General features: G+C 37.1%; 1 pseudogene; it reads right to left on the bottom strand.

Annotated features, from left to right (window-relative positions):
- Window positions 1-214: 214 nt before the first annotated feature.
- LOC147496197 (stromal 70 kDa heat shock-related protein, chloroplastic-like) lies at window positions 215-24,062 on the bottom strand (annotated as a pseudogene).
- Window positions 24,063-24,519: the final 457 nt, after the last annotated feature.

Here is a 24,519-nt window from a genome sequence, read left to right as displayed (position 1 = left end):
TGGCTGATTATGTGTTTAATAATCATAAAATAATTGTATTTTCGTGCTTTTGCAAGTTTGAGCAATCAACGTAAAAATGAGGACAAAGCTAGTATTTAAGCACGGAATATTGTGTCTACATGAAGCTTTCCGATTTAGCTCATGCAAAGCTAAATGAAGCCAGCGTAAAGCCCATGAACTCCAATTGGATGATTTCAAGTCAGAACAGGATTACCTACAAAAAAGCATCAACCTTCCGAAGCTCATACCTCTTGAACCTAGACTCCGATTCTGGCAAGTAAGCTTCCAAGACAATCAATGCGACAAGCTCTACCTCATGCCAAATTTTGTATAAATCGACTTGCAGACCCAGCACTAGACGCAACACATGGACCCACGTTGCAGGCCTACAAGAGGGGATGAGTCATCAATCATGGAACAAGTCAAGACAAAAGTGCCAAATTATTGGCACAAATTGACACCTTACATGTATTTATTACCTTGGTTAGACTTTTTTGTGCCAAATAGTGTTTAATTTTGGCTTTGTTTGATTTGGAGATAAGATAGAATTAAATGTGAGTAATGGTGGGAGGTGAATCATGTGGGAGAATGAGAGAAAGCCCTTGACATGGGCTATTTTTGGATTCACTCTCATTCATACATGCATGTTTTCATTTCTTTGCTTAAGTTAAGTTTTGTAATATCTTTAATGGTGGAAACTTGTGTTCTAAATAAAAATCAGCATTTACCTTAGGTAAAATCAGCACTTGATATTCTTCTTCTTCTTCTTTTCTTAAATTATCATAGCATAATTAACATATCATATGAATCCAATGATCATGAGCTAAAACCCTCTAAGGTGGAGGGTTAATGATTCTCATGTGAAGATCAGGCTACGTTTTAGATTTCCAAATCACTACTTAGTTACTTAAAAGTCATTTTGTAACCTATCACAAAAATGATAGAGACCGACCAAGTTTGGAGTCTGGAGCTCCAGATCAGGTCGCGCGTGCTACCCATGTGATGATGGGATGACTCACGTGCGCGAGCTTCTGGTGGAATCATCATTTTAAAATTGACCGGCTGGAGTTGAATGAATCCAGGAGTTGAAATGATATTTCAGAGATGAAATATCAATTCAACTCCTCTTGCTAGTAAGATGGACTCAGAGATGAGTAAATCTTGCTAAGGATCGATCTTAAGTCCGTTTTTAGGTTTGTCTATGAACCCAAAATGGATTTGAGATGGTAGTGATCTGTTTCTAAAAATATGTAGTTGGACCTTGCATGAGTAGGATTAAACCTTTACTTTTCTCTCTCTCTAGTTTCTTGTTTAAACAACTAAAGTTAGTTTTTTTTTCCTTTTATCTTGCATGCTAAGCTATAGTAGGAAGTAAAAAGTAAAAAGTTCAAAACCCTTCTCACCTAGTTCTCTAAGGTGCTAGGATTCCAGTTGTGACATCATTCTCGTCTTAAGGTTGGAACGAACACCCTTACTTTAACAATACCAACGGAAACATGTGAGTAAGGTAAATCATTGAGTTTTATTACGTAGAAGATTGTGAAACTTTCATATTCATAAGAGACATCAAAGTGCTAACATCAAATGGCGTCGCTGCCATCCTAAAGATGCAAGGACCATACATTACAAGCTGGAAATATCTCCAAAGGGAACCTCCCCGCCCCCCCTACTCATACCCTTCCATACCTATCAATTTTCATTTTTGAGTTGATTTTCGTGTTTATTTTCTTCACGTTTCGCTACTAATCCCGTACTGTTATTTTGTTTCGCATACCTACCTTTGACTCGGGCCTGGAATAGCATCTACAAAGCTACCTAAGCTCACTACCAAAGTCCAGGATATCTGTTTTGAATTAGTCCAGTAACTTCAGGAGTTCAAGACGTTCACGAGGTTGAAACGACGGCTTCATTTCTTTGGCGGACTTGCGGGAAGCTTACAAGTTCTATTTATTAAAATATTATTTTGCAGGATTCACATGTGTTTATATGTTATGTCATAGGTAATGGACTATTATTTCCGTATTAGGTTATAAATATATATGAATCATGTGTGTATGCCTTTTATATATATATATATATATATATATATATATATATATATATATATATATATATATATATATATATATATATATATATTTAAGTGATATTGAATTGCATGTTAATATATATATACATGCCCGTGATTATATTTTGCATGGTTATATTTATATATACGTATAAGTAGACGTTGTTGCATGTTTAGTATCTATCTACTTATAGGTAAATTCTCTTGTTTAATAAATTGATTTTGTCATGAAAAAGGAGAACATTCCAATGAGGGTTAAAATCTGAGTTAGGTAAGTTGTTTATAAACCCTTCGGGGTGAAGCTGCTCTCTATATGACATTCGCAATCTCACTAAGTATTGACAAAATCAAATTATTATGCAAAACACGAGTAGTATATTAGTCTATATGTAATACGTTGCCTGTTTAGTTTTTTCGTATTACGTCTTTGCCTATCAGTATATTTATGCATACGTAGAATATCTTCGCCTGCTACCATATCTAGATACCTATGAGTAGTTTTAATTTTCTTGTTAGCGTAGATATACGTATATGTAATATATATTTGCCTATTAGCCTTCATATACGTATTACTGATGTGTATTTTCCTATTCGTATAGAAATATTTATAGATGATACATCTTTTTTCCTATTAGTATTTATATACGTCTGAGTAGAATATCTTCACATGCTACAGTCTCTAGCTACATCTGAGTATATTATCTTTGCACGATTAGATTTTATATGCCTATTTAGTCAATTTACTTAACTTAAAAAAAAACATAAAACATAAAACATAAATAATTAATAATAATAATATATATTTTGTGCCTTTATCCTATGAATAAATTTTCAATAACTAAAAAAAAAAAAAAAAATCACATAAATCTTAAACATATTCCAACGGTGTCTAGGAAACTTGAAAGATTGAGGTTCCTTAATTAGGACTGTACTTGCACAGAATACCTCCCTCATATCTTTCCTATGACCTGGCTATTGGTTTATACACACGTATTCTTAGCTTCACTGTTACGTTAGCAGCAGTTTAGGCATATGTTGTTCACTTCTAATGCTTAAGAAACTAATAAAATTCAAGTAATAATAAGTTCCTTTTGTGCTTCAGATCTAATTTTATGTTTGCATGAGATTAAAGTCTGGTAATAATAAAGAATTTGAACATACTTATCGTAGGAGAAAATACGATAGGCAATTGCGTAAGTTCTCGCCTCAACAAAGTTCTTCATTTGTTAATAAAAATTATCAAAATCCCTTGTCGCCATTAACTTCATTCGTTATGGACAATAACATAATAATAACAACTAGGTGTAACTAGTATGTATTTAGGAGGATAGGATTTATCATTCAGAAAGGACTTGCAACGCAACTTGTTGCACGCTTGTCCTAATCATTTGTAAACCTCGTTATCATTACCAATAAAATTTTCACTTAAAAAATAATAATAATAAGCATATTCCATTGGTGTCTAGGAAACTTGAAAGATTGGGGTTATCTAATTAAGGAACGTACTTGCACGGAAAACCTCCCTCATATCTCTCATGTGACCTGGATGTTGGTTTATGCACACATATTCCTCGCTTCACTGCTACATTAGCAGCAGCGTAGGCCTACGTTGATCACTTCTAATGCTTATCTAAATGATAAAATTCATATACAGATAAGTTCCTTTTGTGCCTCAAATTTCAACTTTGTGCTTACATAAGATTAAGGTCTGGTCATAGTAAGGAATTTGAACATACTTATGGAGAAAATACGATAGGCAATTGCATAAGTTTTCACCTCAGAAAAGTTCTTCATCTGTTAATAAAAATAATCAAAATCCTTTTTCGCCATTAACTCCATTAGCTATGGCCGACGTTACTCCACCAGTTGAGATGCCCCTTTCAGACTTCTATACTGCCTTACAGGAATGACCTTCTTCCTGCATCAAACTCGAGGATATTGCTGGTGATTTTCAAATCTCGCCCAACATTTTTGGATTGTTACCTGTTTATCATGGTTTAGACCATGAGAAACCGTACAATCACCTTCGTAGGATTCAGCAAGTAGCCACCACATTTCATCATCCATCCATCTCTAACGAACAAATCTTGTTAAGGTTGTTTCCTTTCACTCTAGCTGATAAGGCGTTAGTTTGGCTAGCAAGACAACATCCGCAATCTATAGAAACAAGGAATAAACTTGTGCAAGCTTTCATGGTATAATTTTACACTCAGAAGAAAACTACTGAAATGCTTCAGAAAATCCAATTCTTTCCCCAAAATCCTCATGAATCCTTTACGGAAGCATGAAGTCGATTTACTAATCTTCTTTTAGAATATCCTCATCATCAGCTCGACACCACTGTCGTTGTTCGTTCATTCTTTAATGGAATTTCCGATCATCAAAAAGAAACACTTGATATAATGAACGACGGTTACTTCATGGACAAAGGAGCTAATGAGGCGTACAATTTTCTTGAAAAACAAACAACAAGAGGTACACATCGGGGTAACACTGATTCTTCTAGATCATTTAAGGACAATGTTACAAAAGCTACATTTATCTTTGAGGTCAAAATCAATCCCGAATTAAAAAATCTGATAGAATCCCTGGCTAAAAAAGTAGATGCCCTCGCAATTCAAGTGAACGATCAACTCTTAAAATAGGTCATGAACGTTACCACCTCCTCATGTATTATTTGTCTAAGTCCTTACTATCCTGATGCTTATTGTCCCTTGTTATATGCCTCCTCTTCCCAACCGTCAGAAGAGGCTTGTGCATTCAACATTCCTAATGCACCTTGGAAACAGAATTCGAATTTTGCTTGGCGCCCAAATACTCAACAGATGGTTCCTCCAGGTTTCGCCAATCCACCTGTTCGACCATCTACCAACTATATTCCATACCGTCAAGGAAATAATTAGCAGTACCAACAAAATCAAAATCAGTTTCCAAGTAATTCCAATTCTAACTATCAAAACAACCGTAGTCTTGTTCCAGCCAATCCCAATTATAGCTATAATCCTTAACTTCTCAGCAATAATCGTGAAATAGTCCCTATTGCACCACCTACGCAACTCGCTACTGATAAGATGAGTGAGACTTTCTTGGCTTACATGAACCAACAATCTCAAATACTGACATCTATCCAACAATCGCTTCAACAATTAGTGCAGGAAAAGAGTCAGAAAAGCGTGTTTCCTAGACAAGCAGTTCCAAACCCTAAGCCACGTACCTGGTACAAATACTCCAAACCAGGGTGAGGTGAATGCAATCACTACTCTTCTATCTGGCAAAACCATAGACAATCAAATACGTATGCCAGATGATCAACCAAAGGTAACTTGAACTTCCAATGAATCTGTTTCTGATAATGAACCTATGCTGGAAGCACCAATTCCAACCAAGTCACCAACTCAAAAATTGAGAAACGAACAAGCGGATCCTTTTGCTAAATTCCGACCTAAAGTACCATTTCCTACCCGTTTGGCAAAGAATAAACCTGACAATTTTTTTGATTAAATATGAGAAACTTTTAAGAATTTGACAATCAACTTAACTTTTCTCGATTCCCTCAAGGAATTTCCAAAACATGCAAAGTTTTTGGAAGATATATACACCACAAAAAGGAGAACAAATGTTCATCAACAAGCATTTCTCACTGAACAGTTCTCTTCCATCACTGAATCTAATGGTATTGTCAAATACAAGGACCCTGGTAGACCAACCATTCCATACACATTGGGAGACAAATATACTGCTATTGCACTACTAGACCTAGGAGGTAATGTGAACTTACTTCCATATTACTTGTTCAAATAGCTAGGTCTTCATGAGCTTAAACCTACCAACATGACTCTGCAGTTAGCCGATCATTCCATTAAATATCCAAAAGGCATTGTGGAAAACTTCCTCGTAAAAGTCCAAGACTTTTACTATCCCATCGATTTTGTCATTTTGGATACAGAAGTTGCCTGTGACTCCATTCCAATCATCTTAGGGCATCCTTTCCTAGCAACTACTAATGCCCTCATAAACTGTAGGGATGGTTCCATGACCATGTACTTCGGAAGTCTTTCAGTCGAGGTAAATGTGTTCAAGTTATTGAAACAAAACCCAGAGGTGGACATTGATGGTGAGGTTAGCATGGTTGACAGCCTTGTCCAAGAGTATTTAACAAACACTTTTCCAGATGCTGAAGTACACTAATTTCTTTCTTTTAGTGTTTCCAAATTTGATGTTGACTCTTACACTCAGGAAGTTAACGCGTTATTAGAGTTAATACCACTATTTGACCCTACTACCGTGACGACGAGCGATTTTGAAGAACCTCAATCCGTTTTTTTTTTATTGAAGATGACTTTCCTCAAGAATCTTTAATCCCCACCTCTCCCACCCCTGACTTAAAGCCTCTTCCTTTGGATTTAAAATACGTACATCTTAATCTAGATGGTAGTCACCCAATTATCATATCATCCCAATTGAATGACAATCAAGAATCCTATTTAACTAATGTCATTCAACAACACCGTTCTGTTATTGGATGGTCTCTCGATGACATTAAGGACATTGACCCTAGTGTGTGCACCCATCGCATACATCTTGAAGAAAATGCAAAGATGTCGCCTGAACTGCAGCGTCGTCTAAACCCCACTATGAAGGATGTGGTAAGGGAGGAAGTTTTAAGGTTACTCGATGCGGGTATTATATACCCTATCTCTTATAGTGTTTGGGTAAGTCCAGTCCACGTTGTTCCCAAGAAGTCTGACAATACAGTTGTGTTAAATGATAAATATGAATACATCTTCACTCGTATCCCAGTGAAATAGAGAATATTTATGACTATCACAAACTTAATGCGGTAACTCGTAAGGATCACTTCCCACTTCCCTTTATCGAGTAGATGCTTGAACGTTTAGCGGGTCATGCATATTACTATTTTCGTGATGGTTATTCAGGCTATTTTCAAATTGTAATCGATCCTGCTTATCAAGAAAAAATAACTTTCACTTGTCCCTTTAGCACCTTTGCATATAAATGAATGCCTTTTGGCCTTTGCAATGCCCCTGGTACATTCCAACGCTGTATGCTTCACATTTTCAGTGATATGGTTGAACATTTTATGGAAGTATTCATGGACAATTTCTCCATATATGGTAATTCTTTCAATAATGATGTGGCCCACCATTTATCACGACTCGTCAGTGATGTCGATAATGATCCAGAATCCATCTGTGATTCCTTTCCTGATGAACACTTGTACTCAGTCTTTTTGTCTCCTTGGTACGTTGATATAGTAAATTACCTACTTACTAAGGAAGTCCCTTCATCTTGGCCTCGTGCTGACCGAAAGAAGTTCTTTTCCACTGTGAAATTTTATTTCTGGGATGATCCCAACCTCTTCAAGTATTGTTCAGACTAACTAATACGCCGTTGCATTCCCGACTGGGAACACAATGACGTGTTATCCTTCTGCCATGAACAATCTTGTGGTGGTCATTTCAGTGGTAAGAAAACTCCGGCCAAGGTTCTACAATGTGGTTTTTATTGGCCAACATTGTTTAGGGATGCACATGAGCATTGCAAAACATGCACCTGCTGCTAGCAGCTCGGACGCATTACTCAACGTAATATGATGCTCTTAAATCCTATTCTAATTGTCGAAATTTTTTATGTGTGGGGCATCAACTTCATGGGTCTCTTTCCAAATTCTCATGCCTTTCTCTACATCCTAGTAGCTATTGACTAAGTGTCAAAATGGATTGAGGGAATGATATGTCGTGCTAATGATCATAAGACTGTCTTTTTGTTTGTAAAAGAGAATATTTTCTCTCGTTTTAGTATTCCCAAAGCTATCATTAGTGATGGGGGAAAACTTTTTTGTAATAAATTTTTTGAGTTGTTAGTAAAGAAATAAGGAGTCACCAATAAGGTGGCAACTCCGTATCATCCTCATACCAGTGGCCAAGTGGAAGTCTCTAATAGAAAGATTAAGTCAATTTTAGAAAAAATAGTTAATCCATCTAGGAAAGACTGGTCTCTCTGATTATCTGATGACTTGTGGGCATATAGAACGGCATTTAAGACACCCATAGGGATGTCTCCTTACCGCCTTGTTTTCGGGAAACCTTCTCATCTGTCGGTTGAACTTGAGCATTGTGTTCTATGGGTCATCAAAAGCCTCAATTATAATATAAATGCGGCAGGCGAGAAGCGAACATTGCAATTAAATGAGCTTGAGGAAATTCGGAGTGATGCATATGATCTATCGAAGTCCTATAAAGCCAATATAAAAAGAGTGCACGACAAGCACATATTAAGAAAAGATTTAAAAATTGTTCAAAAAGTTTTGTTGTACAACTCAAGATTACACATTTTTCCAATAAAATTGAGAACACGATGGTTTGGTCCTTTCATTGTCTTTGCTGTCACCCCTTATGGGGCAATCTCTTTAAAGAATTTAAACGATAATAACAAATTTAAAGTAAATGGCCAACGCCTTAAACATTATCATGAGTTACGCTCTCCAGATGTCAAAAAGACTCTTCTCCAAGATCCAATCTACAGAGACTACTAAATTCGCTGGTGTACTTCCTTAATTCCATGTGTTAAAAAAAAATGGAAGTACACCATTTTGGTAGCTAGGCCCTCTTTTCTTTTCTTCTCTCAAATCTCTTAGAGTGTGTGGTTGCAAGCACCGGAACCATAGTCCATAACAACTTTATTTCATAACTGAGTATAAATATCTTCTGATAATCGAGCAAACGTGTTTTTTGGTAAACAATGGGTACCAAAAATTTTCCCTCCTTCCTTCTTCCCTTTTCTATTCTCTTCCTCGTGAACTTCAGTTAATAATTTGGTGTAAGTATCACTCATCACAAATAGGTAATAGTCGTAGTACTTTTGCTCGTAAACAACGTGCATGAAGGATGGGGTGGTGTATGCGTTGTCAAACTCCTTTCAGTATAGGTCTTCAATTACTATCTGATACTTGCTGATATAAGGTATATTTTTGCCTAACACTAGCTGAGCAAGATAAACTTTCCCACCGTGTCATTGCTCCCACAGGTTGGGAATCGTCTTGAGGATCTGACGTTAAAAGACTCACAATCATCTTGAGGATTTGACGTTAAAAGACTCACAATCATCTTGAGGATTTGACGTTAAAAGACTCAACATGTATATATTCTGTTTTTTTTTTCCATTTCTCTTTAGTACTATCATTGTGCCCAACGAGATTTGTGTTCAACATCGGATGTTGCCTACTCTGGATATGGGCAATGGATTCCACTAGACCAACCCCTAGATGTTGGCTACTTGAGTTCATTTCGGGGCAGTTTGAGGCTATACCATATGTAATAAGGGTAATATTATTAGACTGTTGCCCCCCTCACACAGTCAAGGATGGTACCGTCCTACACCCTAGGCCCTCAAAACATAAAAGTTAAGCAACAGTCTAGCTGGATTGGGTTCGCTCTAGTGCCGGCATGATAGTTGCCTAAATTTTACATGGAGAGTCTTCTGGCCGTCTAGTGTTGCAAACATGTTACTCTTCCCTTGTACATTTAGGGAAAAAATATAGGTTGAGTTCTGTTCCCATAGGACTCAACCCTTTCACATTTTGTTAATTCTTCTTCCACCTTTTTCAAAAACAATTTTGAATGTGAACTTGTCATATACTATTAGATGGCATTTTTAATTCTGATCATTTTGGTAGTTCATTTGTCAAATTTGGAGTTCAAACGAATCGGGAATCTCCATTTTACGCGTTTCGCATATTCCTGGACCTTTTGGTCATTTCCATATTTCATTTGGGCTTGGATAAAAAATTTCAACCCGACCCAACTCACGTGCGCAAGATTTTTAGCCCACGCGATTCCCTCCCACGCGTCACTGTTTGGCTTTTCTCCTTCCTTAAAAACCGGATCTGGTCTCGAGCTCTACCATCTTGCACACGCAATACCCATCCCTACAATTCGACTCGTGCACGCGACCTAAACTAACCCAAATCCAATTGTGTTCCTACAGCACCTTCCCCTACATTGCTCACCTCACATCCACCTCACGCGAGTCAAACACATCTCTCTATGGCTCAGAACAGGCGAATAACAGTTGAGCGAAAATTTTCCAATCTTTACAATGGGGAATGTTCCACCCATTTTTTTATGAGGAAATTGAGGATAGAGGATGGGAGTATCTCCTACATCAAAATGAGGAGTGTTACTCCCAATATTTGGTTTTCAAGTCTTACAACAATGGCAGTTTCTGGGGGAATGAGTTTTGGATAGCGGTCGATGGAGAAGAATGTGAACTCACATTGGAATTAGTCTCAGAAATCACGGGCATTCTAATCCCGTTCAATGAACCAACGCTAAAGCAATCCGAGTACCCAAGGTTTTATGACCTAATGGTTGACACGCTAATCGAGGGGGAATACAATGAGACCTCGAGATTTGCGTTCCAACACTCTCTGTGTCGCAACCAGCTAGTAGTGACTCAGTGGTTGGCCTACAACCTGATTAGCACTTCCAAGACGTCTGACATCAACAAGACGTTTCTTCACTTATTGTCGATTCTACAGGAATGCAAGGTAAATTTATGTACGGTGGAACTCCTCTGCACTATCATTACACATGCCAAACCCAGGATGGCACCTCTTGCCATACTTGTCACTCAAATTGTGCTACATTGGGGTTTCCAGTATGCTACTCCTTTTATTGACACAAAGCCGTTTGAAAATTTTGGCATTTTTTAGACTTATGTCCTGAATCACTGGAACCCGACAGAGCGCATAGCAGCAGAGCTCCCTAACGTGCCTACCCCTCCTTAATCCCCATCACAATGCTTTAATGAGGATGACATGCAAGAAATGCGTCACCCTATGGAAGCTTTACGCATGATAAACACTGGCATGCGCGAAATGTTTACTCGCCAGGAGAGTATGGAAACTTCCATGAGTGATTTCCAGCAACATATGCAAACTTCCATGGGTGACTTTCAGCAGGAGATGCGTACTCGTCAAAGCCGGTTTCAGCGCATCATCATGGCCAACTAGCACCAATTTTAGGGATAGGTGTTGCACTCTCTAGAGCATATTTAGGATCAGCTGGCCACCTTGGGAGCTCGTCAGGAACGTCGTCATCGTAATCCTAGTTCATCTTCAGCTAACCCTAAAGATTCCCAGTAGCAGCCTTATTCCTTTTATTTTAATAATGATTTATGTCATTACGTAATTGCATTTTATTTTATTTTTTTATATTAATGTAAAATGGTGTGTTGCTTAATTTCTTAAAATTTTGTATATGGAGACGAATCAAATGAGAAATTATTTACGTTATAAGATTATTGTTTTCTTTCTATAAATATATCTTAATCTATTGCTTTATGCATTGGGCCTAATGTTTAAGTCCAACGGATTAATTCAAATAGTAAGTCCATCAGACTAATCCAAAGTATTCTCAATGGTCTGATACCCCACTAGGCCCAATGACTTGATTATGTACTCTAATCCACAAACGGTCAGATTTTTGGCTATAAATTTCGACCCGCCTCACCATCCTTTACTCATCCCATCCCCTCACTCTCCACAAATTTATCTTCACCAACTCTCATCTTCTTCAACATAATGGATCTGATCAAGAAATTCGAAAAGTAGCAACGTGAGAATACATTCAAGGTCTTCCTGATAATAGTATTTATCATTGTAATACTGTTAATCATGCATAACATCCTCCAGAATATCTAGATCTATGTAACCTACATCTCTATTTTCCTTTGTCGCTTTGTATATTAGTATGGTGTGTTAAATAATTCTCAAACATTTGTACAGTTTACGTATTAAATGGAGAAGTTCCCTATTTAATATTTGTGTGTATTAGTTGTATTTTGACATTATCATAAACATAAAAAAATCATAAAACCCATAACAAATAAACAAAATCAATAACTCGCAAAAATAAATCAATCTCGACTCATTGTGTTCATAGCAAGTCACGCACGCTATTTCGATAGGCCTAACAAATGCCACGCACGCAACTCTATAAATTCTATCCATCTTCCATAATTAAGGTTTGCTACATCAATTCAGAATTTACGTGTACGTCTAACTATATTGTGGCCCCTTCCCCTCCGTACGTTCTATCTCTTTGCATACCTCAGTAACAGTCTTAGGGACGTGACTTTAAATACCCTATTTGACAACTCAAGATAGAAAATATGTGTTGGTCTAATTGCCATGTGAAACCTTCCTCCATATTTTCTAATATTATGAATACCTCATTAATTGTTTTGGGAATCTGACATGAAAAGACCTATTATGGATACCTATACTTGCTACGTACTGTTACATAATTATGTGTGGCAACAACACATGTTTCACTTGTGTCTTGTCCACATATTAATTCCGGATCTAACCATTCGTTCCATCCTGATCCGTAAATTATTATAAGATTGAAATCTTTCGCCATATACATTTCACTCAAACTTCTCCATTCTTCCCTCAATTCATATTACAATGAATCCACCAAGAGGTATAGTGGCCGAGATTTTTTTTTTTAAAAAATTTCATGAAGGCATGTTTCATCCATACTTTGACATGGAAATTGTACGAAGAGGATGGATGCCGCTTTTACATCATTCGGAAGCGTTTTATTCCAAAGATTTGGTTATGAATGAAGTTCTATAGACATATCAATTTCAAAAACAGTAAATTCTTCTTCCGAGCCAATGGACGGCAGTTTGAATTGATTCTGGAAATTATCTCCGAGATCCTTCAAATACTAATGACGTACCCTGAGCTGCATCATCAGATAACGATATTCGACACCGTTAAGCAGTTAATGCTTGCCATTGTCTTTTATGGCAAACTTAGCCCCCGAAACCATGTTGTTCTCCAGCGATCATTGTAGCAAAATCAACAAGTTGTACACCATTGGTTAGCCCACAATGTGGTTAGAACTTCAAAAACATCTGAAATCTCTAAACCCCTCCTTCATCTACTTTGGGTACTACAAACTAAAAGGGAAGATTTTTGCATCATCCTATTTCTCTTGAACTCGATTGTAAGAACCAGGAGAACGTTCACTACACCATAACAGGCTATTTGCAACGGCAAAAAACCGTTGCTAATAATTTTCGCAACGCTTTTTAAGCGTTGCAAATATGGCGTGGGTAAAGTGTTGGAAATTTTTGCAACGGTTAATAAGCGTTGCAAACAGAAATTTCCAACGGTTATTAACCATTGTAAACAAAAATTTCCAACGCTTATTAATCGTTGCAATAATGATTTGTAACATTTTTTAAAACTATTTTGTACACAAATTTAAAACCTTTGCAACGGTTTTTTGATTTCACAAATGCTTTTTACGCGTTAGTAATTTGTTAAAAATATTACTAATGGTGTTTAACTGTTGCAAAGTTGTTAGTTAATTTAAAAATAAATAATTTAAAAGTCGTTTGTAACGGTTATAAACTGTTGCTGATGGGTTGCTGATAAAAAAAAATAATTTCTCATATTTTGTAGCGAGACCAGCTAAACCTACAATAAACAGATATTACTGTGTACCAGTATTCATAGTCACGCTCACACACATACACAATATGGTGTATCACACTCTAACAAATAGAAAGTCATATACCTGTCAATGAGGTTCGAACACAGTTCTTCAAATTTGGCCCTAGTAAGGGTGGTCTCAATGTGTTTAGGTCCATCGGCATTCAGTTGCCGTGATGAAAGGTAAACTAGCAAAGATCACCACAAGAAAAAGAAAATAAATAGCAAATTAAACAAATGCAATAACGAACAAGAAACACACAGAAACAACATAAAACAAAAGGACAATAAACAAACCCGATATTAGCTTGCATCAAAGATGACAACTCCATCTTGGCTTTCTCAAATGTCTGGTGAGGTGAGAAGAGAAGCTTGCTTGTCCTTCAAAAGATCAATACCTTCATCCCTTTCGAAGCTCAAAACAAGCCAATCAACAACTCTCTGTTCATATTAAAGACATTGATATTACTTACTAGAGGATCACAAGTTACATTATTAAAATTAAGACCTAAAAGAGTAAACAGATGCGAACAAACCTTGTCAAAGTCATCTCCACCAAGATGTGTATCTCCAGATGTAGATAACACCTCAAATACTACATCACCAACCTCAAGGACTGCAATAAAAGTAGGCAAGTATTTAAGTAAGAATTTCAAAATGGAAACCCAACAATCATGCCACCACCAGGCTGGCCTACACCGGTTTTTCAGACCCACTTTAATTGGGCACTGTGCAACGAAACCAAAATGCTTAGTTTTAACAACTTGTTGAGAGAAAGATTCTTTCTCTATGTATAACACTAAGTCCAAAATTACTCTGGCCCAATCAGGAAGAAGCTTATTGGTTGAAATCCATAACATGATAAGTTAACTTTTTTAGAAATCAGTAGCACAACTTTACTATCTATTTTTTTGCCTTGTGACAGCATTTCACAGTTATACCCAATATATGCTAATGGACTTCACAAGGAACAATCACAAGGATCAGTTTTTCAGAGACATTATGGAACATAAAATAAATTTTCAGTTAACACTTGACAATACCTGAAACATCAAAGGTACCACCTCCAAGGTTGAATATAAGAATGGTTTCATTGTTTTTCTTCTCAAAGCCATCCATAAGCCAAAGAAGCAGTAGTAGGCTCATTGATAATACGCAGAACTTCAAGCCCTGCAATATGACCTGCATCCTTTGTTGCCGTCCTCTGAGAATCATTAAGTATGTTGGTACTGTAACTACAACTTTAGTCACTTTATCATTAAAAAATTTCAACGCACCGTCAACGAGCTTTCTCAAGACCTAATAATACCATACCACATAAGCATGACTTCATCCTAAACTACAGATAATTGATTCACAGACTTGAAAGTGGGCATAATCTAAAAATACCCCAAAATAACCAATCTTAGCCAATCACCACTTGGGCATACATTCCTATCCCTATACTAAAACATTCTAGGCACAAATTATACTAAAATTATAGTACAAAACATATATGAAACTTGTTATACCTGAGCTGAAATCTCTTTAGCAGCAAATTGTTTCCCAATAGCAAGGCAATCAAGTTTAAAATTCCCATTATCATCTCTAACAACTCTATAAGAAACATGTTTAATCAATTCTGCATCAATCAATTACTACAATAAAAAATGAAAAAATAATAATATTTGCATAAGTAACAACTGCTTACAAAATCAACTCCAATAGTGCTAATGTAGCTCTCCAGATATAAGTCATCATGTACACCATGGAAACGAAAATGGTCACAAAATTAAGAGCAACTCCACATAGAAATCTATTGGGAAGTTTCACTTCAATGGGAACTAGCAACTACTCAATGACCTACAGAATCACTTGACGTGACACAGAATAATGATTGTTCTAAGTGCAATCTCTGCTAGTCGTAATTAATTCATTAAAATTGATACATCCTTACTCACCATTCCAAAAAATGACACAACCATCAGCTATTCCAGTATATGGTCCATGACCAAGCGAATCGAAAGCAATGCTTTCTGGCCCTTGCACTTGGTTCAAAAACTTAACTTCGGATTTTTGCAACAAATTCTCTCCATCTCTCTCTTTTGGAAGTGCTGACCATGGTAGTAAATCGACTTTATAAGCTTCAAAATCAGGATATTTAGAAACTTAACTGTGCTTCAATGGATCAGTTGCACAGTACAAAGCCTATAATTATAGAGTAGTCAGAGGCTGGCACAATACAACACCAATATAGACTGGCAAAGACACCGCAGATTCTGAGGAACACATTGTGACACTCGTCTTAAATGAGAACCTAGCACCTGCTTGTAAAGTTGAAAAGTTAGTTAGAGGTGAAAATCACCAAGATAAGAAATGCAATCATATGTCATGTATACAAAAGTCATCTATACATAGTAAGGGTATAGTAATGAGCGTAGAACACCACTGGTTTTAATGATAATTAGTAGTTACCATAAGCAATGGTAACAATGTTATCATCTAGCAGGATTCAAACAATCAAGAAAATGCAAACAAAAAACAAGTTCCAATATTTCATCAAACACATTACGGTACATTCAGTTTGTGTAATTAATAATCCACTTTCCCATTTCTTTCATTTTTCACATTTCATCAAAACCAATGAAAGACAGGCAAACCAATTAGAAAATTAAAAGGAAATAAAAAACGGGCGGGGGCGTGTGATCTAATTATCCAAGAAATGTACAACCGAAATGATAAAACATAAAATGATAGTTTACCTATGAAATGAACGATGAACTCAAAACGTAAGTAAACTAAAACTATCTTATATGCCTATTTGTTTATCAAAGTTTCTACTCTCAATCCTATGAGATATAGTGGAGTAGAGTGATTCGTTCCACTCCTAGTCCTTCCGCATGTTAATGTTCTCTACGTATAAGTACTCTTAACTCTAAAGTCTAATGAGAGATTTACGAAGTGGCAACTAGACTACGATGCAACTACCCACAAGATGCAACTAGTCGATTATCAAAACAACTATGGGAATGCTACGTTGATTCTATGATAAGGAGTTAGAGGGGATTGATTCCACCTTAACTTCGACTTAATCCTACTAATCCATTTAATCGTCAGAATCCGAAATGAACCGCCCTTAGAACAATATGGTTACTCCTAATCCCTAATTACACATGGCATTCCTACCAATTCATAACTAGCATGTGAACGATTAAACCCATTCTCATGGTGAACTAATAGTTTCTAGAGTGGAAAGGAATTTACGACGACTCTACGATAATCGGAATCAAGCTTTCATCAAGGCTTCTCAACCCCCTCTAATGGATGTTTAGCCGAGAATCATTACGCAATCATTTCTGATAAAATTAAAACTAAACATAATATAAAGAATTGAAATTTACTAATCTAATTTAAACAATAATTAAAATCTAATTAATAACTAAGAATTGAATAACAAGTAATAAATGATATCAGATCTAACACAAATGTAACTGACAATAATCGAAATTGACAAAAATAACTATTCTTATTTATCTAATCAATCAAGAAAAATGATTCAAAGACTTAATCTAAAACAAGAATTGAAAATGGAACTTAAACTTAATTACTCTACTGAAAACTAGATCTAGAATTCTATATAGTTTTAGGTCTAACTAGCTACCTTAACTATCTACCCTATCTACCATTAACAAAGAGCTAAGCTTTTATTTTTATACTTTCAGATCCAAAAATCGTGCATGGGCTTGGAGCCATGTTTTGGGCCAGAGAATCAGGCCCAAAACCCAATTCTTTCAGTCCAAAAAGGCCTCTTCAGCTGTAGTTGGCTTCAACAGACTTTTCGTCTAAGGCTTGGACCATTGGAAAGCTCTTTCCGAGCCGGTCGTTTTGACATAAGGTAGGCCCCATTCCGAGGTCTGAGTCCAAAGATACGACCTTTGGAAATTCTGCTGACTTGTGTGCTGTTTCTGCCCGCGTCGACTTTTTAGCTTTTGATCGGGCTTTAGAAAGGCTTTGTCTTCTTGAATCTTGGCCTTTAGTCACGGAACTCCTTAGTAACCGACCTTTGCCCCTTTATCTCGCTAAAGTGGCACATTTCTGCACATAATGGACTTTGAAGCACAAATACATAAAAACACGTAATCGGTGTTAACTCTTAATTATTACTCACATAATTGGTCTAAAAGTATGGTATTACTGGGGTTAAAACTACAGTTTTGGGCTCTTATCAAACCACCCCCAAACAGCATTTTGCTTGTCCTCAAGCAAAGATGAGAAATTAGAATAAGTGACCAAAAATGGAGTTCTAACTACTCTCGTTTCGTTGAGTGCGATTGCATTGACCATATGCAACAAGGCCTTAAACCACTAGGAATTCCCTAGTTGACGAGTTATAGCCTCGTGAGAGTTTTCCAGTGAAGGTACTCACAAACTTCATCTATACTACAACGACTAAGAAATAAAACTATTGTTTCCTTATCCATGCTCTAAATTAACTATTCCTCTCACTAGCAATGCATATAGAGTAATCAAGTCGAAACCTAAGCTAATATATGCATAATAATCAATCATCTACAATAAACATATATACAATGAGTAATACTATGAAATGTCTAGCAGGTTCGTTTATGAAACTCGGGATAGCGTCCTTAAGTAGGTTCTCACAATAATAGTTAAGATACAACACTCTAATTTTTCCACTCGAGTTAAATTTACTCCGATTGTGCGATTGGGCACACTTTACCTTACAATCTCAATGACAACAAGGAAGCCGGAGTCGATCAAACACATCTGCCACTTACTATCACATTAACCTATTCCTAATTGAGCTAGAGGTCTTTATTAGGTGTTGCGGGGATTAGGAGATGGTTTAAGAAGGAAGGAAATGGATATTCAAAAGGACAAGTCTGAGATAATAGAGTCTTCATATTATGTGACTTAGAGAAAACCTTGTTATTTTCTTTTGCTTCTATACTTTGTTTCCATCCTTAGCCATATATATATATATATATATTCTTTTTTCTTTTTCTTTTCTTTGGCTTTTGACTCCCTTTTAATCTATTTTTGGAGTTTTTATTTTATTTCTATTTTTCTTTTTCTTTTCTTTGGATGGAAACTTCTTTTCTTTATTTTCTGAAGCAATTAACTAACTTTTGTTTACACAGGTTTTTCTCTTCATCTTTCTTCCTCATTCTATTCTCAGACTTATCTAAATTGGGTAGGTTGAATTTTTTATTTTGTTTTGTTTTGTAACAGGGGTAAAGGATTTGTGGTTTATGAAAGGCTAAAAAAAAGGCTCGAGGGGCGACTAGCGGAAAATAATTCATAGGTTTGAATTTCGGCTATATCGATCCAAAGAGGGCCTAAATTCTCGCTTAGGATATGTCATAGTGATCAAGCAAGTGGGCGTGTGATTTCTCTATCCGGATTTTACTTCTCCCTTGTGTCATTTCTCAAATGTTTAAGCTCATATAAGGCTTTAGGCTATATTCTCACGAGATTTGTAGAATAAGTACTCTCGGCCTAGATTTGAGAAACTTTCTTGCTAACAATCATCGATACTCATGTAATATATTTATAGATAGATACAAAGATTATTAACTATATATTAACCTAAGTTTCTAAAAATTATTCTAATGCAAAATCTACGTGAGACTTCTAGATTATTAAGAGCATAGAGAAGGAAAACAATACTAATATTCCTAAGTGTATAGCATGAACTTATTTATTTATATTTTTGAATTTTTAACTAGAAAACAAATGCATATTATCTCTATCTATATCCTAACAGATGCCTTAACTACACGTGTTTCTATGCCCCCCCCCCCAAACAAGAAGCATGCTTTGTCCTCAAAGTATTGTAAATAAAGAGGGTAGGAAAAATACCATTGAAGCGTGTGAAATCGGGGAACATCCGCAAAATAAAAGTTAGAACGCGTGCTAAAATAGGAAATAAAAACTGACTCAACTCTATACGAGTTCTACCCATTATGGGGTTAACAAGAATGAAATTGCTTGGGAGATAAGCAGACACTAACTAGAATGAAAACTTACCTTATCTCCCGCATTACTCATCATCTTCCTCATCCTCTTCTTCCATAAAGAAGTGAGGTTCCTTTGCGTCCTGCCATGCCATGATAATTTGCCAGGCTTCCCGCCATTTATCATCTATTATTGCTAACCTATTAAGTGCTACTTGGTCTGACGGGGTGTAGGGTGCAACCTGATGAGGTTGTATCCTCCACCCTTTCCAAGTCATTGCACGGAAAGATCGAATAATACTATTGGTGGGTCGTACAGTGTCGATCGTAATCCAATCCGTGAAGCGTGTACAAAAAACAGGAAAGAAACATAGCATAATACGGGAAACTAGAACAGGCATAAGAAGGAACTTATGCTCATGCTATGGGATCAAGCTAAACTAGACATCAAGGTTCGGGGAAGGTCATGACACATACGTCCCGTGGCTAAAGCAAGGAAGACGCTGCAAGTGGCATCATTCACAGAAGAAAAACGCCATTCCCCTAAAATGTTTAGCATGATCCAAAACATAACAGTTCCTATGTTCATGGACAGGCTACCAAAGGCGACGTTATATTCCCCTTGGTCCTCGACACGGAAAATGCCTGCCCCATAGGGCTCATGCAAAAACTCATAAGTATAAACATACATATTATCTACCCAATAACACCATGGGTCTTGTATTTCAGCGGGCATAGCAAGTCCAAGAACAAATGCTAGCAAGAACCTGGTAATTTCCATTGGTTCATTATCAATGTTGATGGAGAACACTTGTTCTCCATCTGGTCTTTCAAAGAAAATGTAGTTATCGTAAAAATAAGATGCTAGTGTTGGAGAATAAAGTGCATCAGGTCTTACCATAAGCGGCTCCTAGCCAACGTATGTGATCGCTTCGCAAAACCAAGCACCATAAGTAGTGCTTTGGAACAAATCCTCGAAAGACTGTTCCGGTATCAATGTTGGAGATGTCATCTCAAAATTACGCTCTGGAATAGCTGCGAATGATCCGGAAACTACCCGCAGAAAACTAGAATTTTTCTGGTCCACGCGAAAGTCGCGAGTCGCGCCTCGAAGATTTGGAATTCAGTGTTTGGCTGGTCGCGCTCACCTTGGCGTGACGCGCTCGACAAAAATCTGAAAAAAATTGCAGAGCGAAGTCGCTCCTCTAGAAGCGCAGTGAAGTGCTTCGGAGTTCTTTGAAACTTCGGAAAATGAGACGAAACGTGGGAATCGTGGGAGTGAAAGGTGAGTGATGGAGGTTAGGTGTAGTGTGAGTTGTGAGTGTAGAATGTAGGAAGTTTATATAGGTTTTAAGTTGCTAAAACGGATCGGGAAGTTGCCAAAAGGTTTTTACGGCAGTTTTCGGAAATACCAAAATTTCCAAACCCGAAAACGGAAACAACTCATTTTCTTGATTCTAAAACAAACCTAGTATCTTTTAGGTTGAATTTATGATAGAATCTACCTATTTAATCGAGATTTCATCCTACAATGATACTTATTCATAGATATGCCTAAATGGCTATATTTTCATCTTGACTCCGCAATAAATTCTAAGACGAGGGTCATATAAAAATAATGCTGGAATAGATAAAACCACCCCCAAACAATTTGGGAAGGTGGGATCAATAGTAAACAACCACGCATAATGAAAATAACCGTATTATATTAAAATTTTCATTCGAAGTACATTTCACTACAAAATTCAAATTACGGAAATAAAACTTACATTAAAATAAATGGCAATAATCAAACTACAAATAGAAATAGAAATATCAAACGATACTATCCCTAACCACTCCTGTACTGGTAGCGGAGGGCACATGGTCCGGAGATGGCTCCTGAGCTCCCGATGGGCCAGCACCATTCGTCTTTCGGCGACGACGCTCGTGCCTCGATGGTGTGTCCTCAGAAGGAGAATCCCCGTGAGGTGGGAATCGTGCAAGCATGTCGGTCCGGAACTGGCGCTGAGCTTCTAGCTAGGCCCTCATCTGTTCCCACCTCTCATCCTCTCTCTGGGTACAGATCTCGAAGTTATGATGGATAGTTGCCTGTCGAGTCCGGAGGTTCGCAGATAGTGTTGAAGTTTAACGCGATGCCACAATGAATTACGGCCATGCGTTCTGCATCTAACCAACACCTCTCCAGGGCATCCGCATCAAAACAAGTCAAGTCCTCCTCATCCTCCGAGGCATTCTGATTTCCTCCATCCTCCTCTGCATTCTCGTTTCCACCATCCTCCTCGTCCTCTACCCTATCCTCAGGCAACCTCCAAACTCGTTGGATACACTCCTTATAGATGCGAGGATTTCGGTGTAGGGTGATGTAAGACCTATCAGACACCTGAGCTGCTCTCAACTTCAGCATGATCTTGGTTATCAACACAGGGCATTCCTACCAATTCATAACTAGCATGTGAACGATTAAACCCATTCTCATGGTGAACTAATCGTTTCTAGAGTGGAAAGGAATTTACGACGACTCTACGATAATCGGAATCAAGCTTTCATCAAGGCTTCTCAACCCCTCTAATGGAGGTTTAGCGAGAATCATTACTAATCATTTCGATTAAATTAAAACTAAACATAATATAAAGAATTGAAATTTACTAATCTAATTTAAACAATAATTAAAATCTAATTAATAACTAAGAATTGAATAACAGTAATAAATGAAATCAGATCTAACACAAATGTAACTGACAAGAATCGAAATTGACAAAAATAACTATTCTTATTTATCTAATCAATCAAGAACAATGATTCAAAGACTTAATCTAAAACAAGAATTGAAAATGGAACTTAAACTTAATTACTCTACTGAAAACTAGATCTAGAATTCTATATAGTTTTAGGTCTAACTAGCTACCTTAACTATCTACCCTATCTACCATTAACAAAGAGCTAAGCTTTTCTTTTTATACTTTCAGATCCAAAAATCGTGCATGGGCTTGGAGCCATGTTTTGGGCCAGATAATCAGGCCCAAAACCCAATTCTTTTAGTCCAAAAAGGCCTCTTCAGCTATAGTTGGCTTCAATAGACTTTTCGTCCACTTCTTCTCCTCTGATTGGGTCAAGGCTTGGACCATTGGAAAGCTCTTTCCGAGCCGGTCGTTTTGACATAAGGTAGGCCCCATTCCGAGGTCTGAGTCCAAAGATACGACCTTCGGAAATTCTGCTGACTTGTGTGTTGTTTCTGCCCGATTCGACTTTTCAGCTTTTGATCGGGCTTTAGAAAGGCTTTGTCTTCTTGAATCTTGGCCTTTAGTCACGGAACTCCTTAGTAACCGACCTTTGCTCCTTTATCTCACTAAAGTGGCACATTTCTGCACATAGTGGACTTTGAAGCCTGAAATGCATAAAAACACGTAATCAGTGTTAACTCTTAATTATTACTCACATAATTGGTCTAAAAGTATGACTGTTACAGGGTTAAAACTACAGTTTTGGGCTCTTATCACGAAACGAGACTGTTTTTAGCTATCCAAATGACCTAAAAAGGGAAAACAAAATATATTCTAAATTGAGATTCTGATACTTAAATTCAAGGGACAAGGCAACTGTACCTGGTTTATCCGGGCATGGGACCGGCAGTGCAAAGAATTTCATTACTTTGCACTGGCGGAGTTAAAAACGGGGTTGTTATCTCTTCAACCTGCAAAAAACACAAAAACTTTCATAATATAACATTCTTATAAACCATCTAGCCATCATACCATCATAACAAGCTATAGTGCACAAGTTTGTTATGTCATTCTTACATCTTGCAAAAGGCTCGTACCATTACTTACAAAAAACATACTCAAAAAACCAAAATAGATGAAGTTTGCATATCCCACACAATAGATTACTCATACTGCAACCTTGATTCAAGGCAAATCAAAGGCCCCCCTTCAACAAAATCACTAAGGTCCGAGCAGCCAAATTGAGGCCCATCATAAATAGGAGCATTGGGAACCAAGACTTCCTGGATGTAGATCTTTTTCTCCCCTCCAAGGACGACTCTACCATGCAAATATTAGCGGTGGTTGTCATAACATATCCCCTAGCAACCGGAACACCATCTCTACATAATAAGGTAACCTTAAGAGGTGGACTCAACGTTTCAGCAGGAGGGTTCGCAGGAGGGTTCATAGGAGGGTTCACTGGAGGGTTCGCAGATTTAAACATATTCATTAAATGCATTTGAGATGAATGGCGAACTGAGTTGGAACCAACATTAGTTTCGGGTGTTGTATCCCCACGCGGCGGTTAACTATTCGACATTCCATTATTGGTTACAAGCTTAAGCATATCCTGACAAAATGAATGACAAAACTAAGATTTATATATATGATGAAAGCAATAAGTTTTATATTTAAGGCAAACTCACCATCAACGCACCCTCAACTCTAGCTATGGAGGACTTCATCTCACTCATTTCACCTTTAAATTCAGAATTTGATGAAGACCTTGCTTGTGCTAACATCACATTCGCAATACTTGTACGTTTTAATTGCTTCTTAGAGAGGTTAGAGCTTATTCTTGAGTCTTATTCCTTTTGTCCGCTCCTAAGACTTCATTCAATTCGTCATTATCAAAATCAAGATGAGTTGCAATTTTTCTTTTCTTTTGAGCAGCCTCCACCAATTCCTATAGTGTTTTCCATGAAAATTAGTTCAAAACTAACAAGTTAGTACAAACTTAAGGTAAATCAGTTGAGAAAAAATTGTCTATAATAACAAAGTAACGAACTAACAACCTACACACTAGTTCGTGCATCATTTACAAAGGAAAATACTATGCCAAAGACTTAACAAAATTATAGTTGGAACTCAAGTGAAATGCAAACTCACATAACGGGCTCGAGCGCTCTCCAAAATAGTTATATTACGACGTTCATGTCCTGCTTTCCAGCTGTCTACCCATCCGTGTATCTTGTCAGG

Source organism: Coptis chinensis, chromosome 5, assembly GCF_015680905.1.
Source record: "Coptis chinensis isolate HL-2020 chromosome 5, ASM1568090v1, whole genome shotgun sequence".
NCBI classification, from domain to species: domain Eukaryota; kingdom Viridiplantae; phylum Streptophyta; class Magnoliopsida; order Ranunculales; family Ranunculaceae; genus Coptis; species Coptis chinensis.
Note: the sequence above shows the minus strand (reverse complement) of the source record. Positions and strands in the feature narration are given on the sequence as shown.